The following is a 6,717-nucleotide window of genomic DNA, read 5'->3' on the forward strand; positions in this document are numbered from 1 at the left end:
GGGTGGCTACACACAAGAGAATGGAATGGGGCCTGTACCTTACACCGCACACAAACTCTAACTGAAGAAGGACGAAGACCTAAACTTGAGAGCCCAAAGCAGAAAACCCATAGAAGAAAACACAAGGGGAAACCAGCACGACCTTGGACTTAGCGATGTTTTCTTAAGCAACACCAGAAGCCCCGGGGACGAAGGCAAAAAGCAGACAGACTGAACTTCGTTAGTATGAAAATGTGTGGGCGTCTGAGGACCCCGTGGAGAGACTGGAAGGACAACCCCAGAGAGGAAAACGTTTGCAAAGGAGACTTCTGATGAGGGTTTCACAGCCACGATACATAAAGAAGACTCACAAATCAACCACAAAAGACAAACAACCCAATGAAAAAGTGGGCAAGGGACTTGCATAGACATTTCTCCAAAGGAGACACAGATGGCCAACAAGTACACGAGGGCCAGCACCATGCGTCAGCAGGGAGATGCCAGTCCACTCCACGGTGAGATGCCACCTCACACCCCCTGGGATGGCTAGGGTGTCAAAAATGGAAAATCACATGAGTTGGCGAGGATGTGGAGAAATATGAGCTCTTAGCCATTGCTGCTGGGGACTTCCAAGGGGCAGTCTCTGTGGAACACAGACTGGACAGTCCCTCGAAAAGTGAACCAGACTTACTGCAGGACTCAGCGATTCCCACTCCCAGGCCTGCACCCCAAATTCCTGAAAGCCAGGACTCATTCAGGTTATGATGCCAGCTGTGTGACCCCGGGCAAGTGGCTTGCCCTCTCTGAGCCCCAGAGCCTCATCTGAGAATGCAGGATGTCAGTATCACAGGAGAGGATACGAGTCAGGGGCCTACTCAGGGCCCGGGCAGGTAGCATTTATGGCCAGCACGCTGGTGGCCCTTTTCAGCAGGGCCGGGCAACTTCACAAAATTACAGTCAAGCCACGTGACCACCCAAGAGCCACGATCACCACATTCTCAGGCGAGAAACTGTGATTTCAGTTCAGAGCCTGCACCCTGGGGAGGCCAGGCTCGGCCCCCCAAGTTCTTTCAGGCCAGTGAGGAAGCGGTGCCTGAGGGCCCACCCTGCGCCAAGCCCCAGTCAGTGGACTTTTGTGGGCGGTTCCACAAAAGGCCCCGCCTTGGCCACGCTGCCCTCAGGCTCTGGGCCCTGGGTGGTGCCTGCGCTGTCCCAACCTGGCCTTCCAGGGATGCTGGCAGTGACCCCCTGGGGCTGGCCTGCCTGGTGCTGGGCCTCTTGACTCACATGAAGGGATGGAGGGGGCTAGGAGCTGCAGAATGGACCTGCCGGGAAGGACGGAGTCCAAGGGCTGCTGAGAGCAGGCAGAAACAGTGGACAGGAGGCACCAACGGGTGCACGGGGGCAGAGCGGGTGGAGGAGAGGAGGAACCGCCCCCAGGACCGATGCACACAGCGTTTGTCTCACGCTTCTCACGGTGGCTTGAAAGCACCCATTTCCTTCCTGCCTCAGGCCTCTGCACATTCTGTTCTCTGCCTGGAGCACTCTTCCCTGTCAGCTGGCTAACTCCTGTTCACGCTGGAGGTCTCAGCTTTCCTGTCACCTCCCCAGGGAAGCCTTTGACAACCAGTGCTGCATACACTCACCACACCAGGGACTTCTTCCTGGCGTTGACTGCACTTGGCGTAGTTAGCCGGCCGTGTGTCCGATGATGTGCTGTGCTCTGCCTCTGCCCCACTGGGCGGGGCCTCTCGGGGGCAGGGAGGAGGTCTGTCTGGTTCCCAGCGGGCCCCTAGCACTGAGCTCCGGGCGTCCAGTACCTGTTTGCCAAATTGAGGAAGGACTCCCAGCCCCCTCCCCTCCCCATCCCCCAACACTCAGGCACCCATGAGCTCTAGTCCTGGTTTCGGTCCATATTCACCTTCTCCCTTTCATTCCAGCCCCTTCTCTCCTGAGGAGGGGCTGCCTGCCCCAGCCACCGGGACATGTGGGAGAAGACGAGGCCACCTCCAGCATCCTGGCTCCTCCAGGCTCCCTCCAAAGGTGAGAGGAGGAGGAGGGCTTGGACTCCAGCAGAGGCAGGTCTGAGGTCTTGGTAGTGGCCTGGGCCGTGCTCCCTCCAAAGGGGCTGCAGAAGGAAGTCTTCCAGCCCTCGTCCTGGCCCCTGGAGCTCAGGCGGCCACCCTCCAGCCCATTGTCCTCGAATGCCTGCTCCCTGTCCTATCAAGCTGTCTTCCTGTCTTCCCTCTGCGTGCGCCTCGTTGTAGATCCAACTTGCTCCTTTTTAGGACACCAGCGTTTTGGGCCTTCCCTAATAACTTCATCTTAACTCAATCACCTCTGTGAGACCCTATCTTGCAAGTAAGGTCCCTTTTGTAGGTGCTCGGGGTGGGGCTCCCACATCTATTTTTCAGGAGGCACAATCCACTTCACAGCAGCTTCAAGCAAAGACGGCCCCGGGCCAATGGGCGCACTGAGCACACAGGTCTGGGGGGTCTCGCCTTTGCCACGTGCCCTTCTCACCCACCCACTCAAACACCCAGCTGAAGCGGAGGTGGACAAAAGAGGCCGGGCTGGAGGGGGCGAGAGCCTTTCCCCAGCTCCCTACCTGGGCTAGCTGGGGGTCCCTGAGCATCACACAGTCCAGCCAGGCTAGAGAAAGGCCTAGGCTGCAGCTGGGTTAGCTGCCTCACATTATAGATGGGGAAACTGAGGCCCAGGGATTGTGGCAGGCCTCAGACCGCAGTGGGTGTTAGCAAGGAGGCCCTGGCGCCCACGAGTCCAGCTCTCCATTCAGGGGCTCGGCACTCCATTGCGCCAACGCTTCATGTTTACTTTGCAGGCCAGGCCTTCAAAGGTCACAGAGGTTGTGACTTGTCCAGGCGGGGGCAGGACCCAGGACAGGCCTCGACATAGGTCATCAGTGCCAAACCAGGCTGTCCTGTCCTATGAGCTTCAAGGGGAAGGGAGGGGCTCTCCTTACTTCTCTTTGCCTGCCGTTTCCGTGCTTAGTAAGAGCTGTGAACTTAAGCTGGTCGGGAAGGGCACATTTTACACATTTTGGGACCCAGAGGCTGTGAGACCCTACAGGACTTGGGTAGGAAGCCCCTGCAATAACCATCTTTGACCACGAGAGGGCACTGTGGGACAGAAGCAAGGACCAGAATGGACCAACTGGCCCATCAGTGGAGACCAGCACCTAATGGGGTGATGATAGCTAAGAAGGAACTGTCACTCCCAAGACTTGCTCCTTGTGACAACTACGTCACTGGAGCCTCACAGCAAACCCAGGACTAGGTACTGTTAGGGAACCCCCCCCTCCCTGCTGCACTTCACAGATTGAGAAACCAAGGCTCAGCCTTGTAAACAACTTGTCCCAAGTCACCAGGTTAGAGGTGGAAGAGCTAGATTTGGGGCTGGACTCTGACCCCAGAGCCCAGACTGTTGGCCACATGACCCCCCCTCCTCCCTTATGCTGTCAGGCTGTCATTCCTCCTGGGTCCTTTCTCGATGATTTCCTTAAGCTCGGTGGGATTTGCCTAGTCTGCCCAGCAGTGGGGACCTGAATCATTGTGGGGGGAGGCTGGGCAGTGGGGGGGCCTGGGGCCGGGGAAGGAGCACGGGACAGGGGGAGGGAGAGCTCAGGCTGCAGGGCTGGGCGTCCGTCCTCCTGCTTCAGCCCCTGGCAGAGCCACCCTCTGGGAGCCCGCCAGGTGTATTAATATCCTGCTGAGTCAGGGGGATCTTGAGTATCAGCGCCACAAGACTCGGGCCCAGCAGGGACACTCCTGACTCCCTTGCGGCGCTGCCCTCCCCACCCCCCAAGGTCTGAGTTGCCATGTGACCTGGGGGCAAGTCACTCCACCGGACTGTGTCTCCCAGTGGCCTGGCACACAGGAGGGACTAAGAAGCCAGAGCCGGCCTTCCAGAAAATGCTGTTGTGAGGTCTGCCCTGCATCCAGCCCTGTTCTGGCCGCTGAGGATCCTGCCGTCAGGGGTCCCACAGCCCGGTGCTCACCATCTGCCCACTCAGGGGCCTCCACCAACAGCCACAGCTACTATGTCAGGTCGACCCACAAGCCGTCCTGGACATTTGGAATCCGGTCTTGGGGGCTCTGGTCCCATGGGATGAGTCCTGGCTGGAGGGAGGAGCAGCGGGACTTGGGGACAGAGGAGGTTGATGGTGAGGGGTCCACGTGGGGGTGGCCATGACACTAGAAGGGCAAACTGAGGCAGATGCATCCAAGGCAAGAGCCCCAGGAGGGAGGCCCCTTCCGCCCGGGCTCTGGGAGGCTGCCCTGCGCCCCCCACGCAGCACCCTCACTGCTGCGCAGGCGGGTGGTGGCCAATCGTTGCCCCAGGCACGGGTTAAAAACGATTTACTGAGGACCTTCCAGGCACCGGGGCTCAGGCGGCCTGACTGAGACACGTTTGTCACCTCCCTAAAGTCTCACGAGACGTCTGTTCTCCTCCATTTCTCACGTGAGGAAACCGAGACCCACAAGGCCGTCACCTGCCGCTCGGTGACCAGCCAGGCCGTGTCCCAGAGCCTTGATCTCAACCTCGGTTCTAAATCCACTTGCTCAGTGCAGCCTCTATAGCGTTTGTTCAGTGACTAGATGGAGGAACAAAAAATTGTGAGAATTCCTCTTTCCACGGCCTCGCCCTCAGGCCCCTTGCCCAAGGGGGGGGCCTCCTTCCACCCCCCCCCCCCCCCGTGATCTCTGGCCGGGAATTCTGTAAAGGCTGGCTCCTCCTCGAGGCTGCCCGCAGCTTCCCTGATGGGGAGGGGGCTTTGGCTCCAACGACCCTCTGGAGGCCTTATCAGTCGCCCCACATGTCGCAGAGAGCCCGAGACAGCCAGCCCGCCCTCCCCTCCCAACCCATTATCAGGGGACGCATTCCAACCCGGCCTCTGCTGGAAGGGACAGGAAGATAAACGTGCCACCTTCCGGGCCCTCCTCAGGCTTTGCCAGGTGGGGAGGGGGCCCGCTGGGAGCAGGAAGTGGGTTTATTACAACAGGAAGACCCAGCACTGGGCTTGTTTCTTCAGCCGGGCTGAGAAAACACCAGGGCTGGTCCGGCAGCCCTCCTGGGGCCTAGAGCGTGACCCCTCTCAGGATGTGACCCCCACGAGCTGTGGGGGGTGGGACGTGAGCCCCCAGGCCTAATGCTTGCTCCCTGGAGCCAGGGTGTGGCTGTCGAGGGGTGGGGGTGAGGGAGAGGTGGGCAGGCCTCTGGGGAGGCCCTCCATGGGCCACCTCCCTCCCACGGCTGGCCAGGCCACACAGCACCTGTCTGTCCACCTTGTTAAGCCTCAATTTTTCTGCCCGGCTGGTGTGGCCCAGTGGATTGAGTGTAGGCCTGTGAACCAAGGGGTCACCGGTTTGATTCCCAGTCAGGGCACATGCCTGGGTTGCAGGCCAGGTCCCCAGTAGAGGGTGCACGAGAGGCAACCACACATTGATGTTTCTCTCCCTCATTTCCCGTGTCTATAAATAAATAAATAAACACACAAACAAATAAATAAAATCTTAAAAAGTCTCGATTTTTCTCATCCTTAAGTTACAGATAATGCAAGTTCTTCCCTCTTGCGAGGTGAATCTATGGCACTGCGTGTCAACGGGTCAGTGCAGAGCCCGGCGCCCGGCGGCACCCCTCTGTGGGCCTCACGCGCAGGCCCCCACTTTACTCATCCCCCAGCAGGGGGCGTATGCCAGCCTCGCTGCATGGCCAGTGCGCCCTTGTCGCCGGCTCTCCAGGAGCAGCAGCAACGGCGACCCCTCACCATGCGGAGGGAGGACCGGGCGGAAGGCCCGCCCAGGCTGTCGGACCGCTGCACGTGGACTGTCCGGTGCCTCCCCAGCAGCTCACTCCCCAGCTCGTCGTCACAGCTGGTGTCTCATCACTCTAGGGCCTCAACCGCCCCAACGGGGGCCAAGAAAACGTGCAAAACACGTCCGGGCGGGGCACCGGTGGAGTCAGCGGCAGGGTGGCCGGGCTTGGACCCCAGGTGAGCCGGCCGACTGGGCCCAGGCCCCCTGCCCTTCGCGCAAACGAGCCCGGGGCCCCGTGTCTGCTCTGTGGGAAGCTCAGAGGGGGCAGATCTGAAGGGGAGGCAGGCCTGGCCGTAGCACCGGGCAGCCCCCGAGGGTCAGGCAGCCAGGTAGAGAGGAGAACTCTCGAAGGAAGGCAGGAAAACTCGAAAGGCACAGCAGGCGGGCCATTCAGTGAGGGGCAAATAGCTCAGATGCACGCCCAGCTCTTGGGGGCGTCACGGCGGACGCACGGACAGCGAGAAGCCTGGGCGCAGTACCGGGGCTTCAGGTTTAAAAATACACATTTTCCGGTTACAGTCGAATACTCCATTATAGGCGTTTCAGGTGCACAACACAGCGACGAGACATTTCATAGCCTGTGAAGAGGTCACTCCACCAAGGCGAGCGCCCACCTGGTGTATTGCACAGCACGGACCAGACCCCCTGCGCAGGCTCTGCGGGGGCTCACCTTTTGGGACGTGAGTGTGGGAGGGGGAAGGGACACGCCTGTCCATGACAGCTGACCGCAGCTGGAGGTTACTCTTTGAAGCATTGCAGGGCTTGGAGAAGGGAGAAGATTCCGGGGAACCGCCCCAGTGAAAGGCAGACAAACGGGAGCTGGGTGCTCGGCGGCTGAAGAACACCGTGTACGTCGCCAGGGGCTGGAGCCACAGTGGCGGGAGCTGGGCTAGGGCAGTGG

This window comes from Artibeus jamaicensis, unplaced genomic scaffold, assembly GCF_021234435.1.
Source record: "Artibeus jamaicensis isolate MK-2021 breed Jamaican fruit bat unplaced genomic scaffold, CSHL_Jam_final contig_471, whole genome shotgun sequence".
Lineage (NCBI taxonomy): Eukaryota > Metazoa > Chordata > Mammalia > Chiroptera > Phyllostomidae > Artibeus > Artibeus jamaicensis.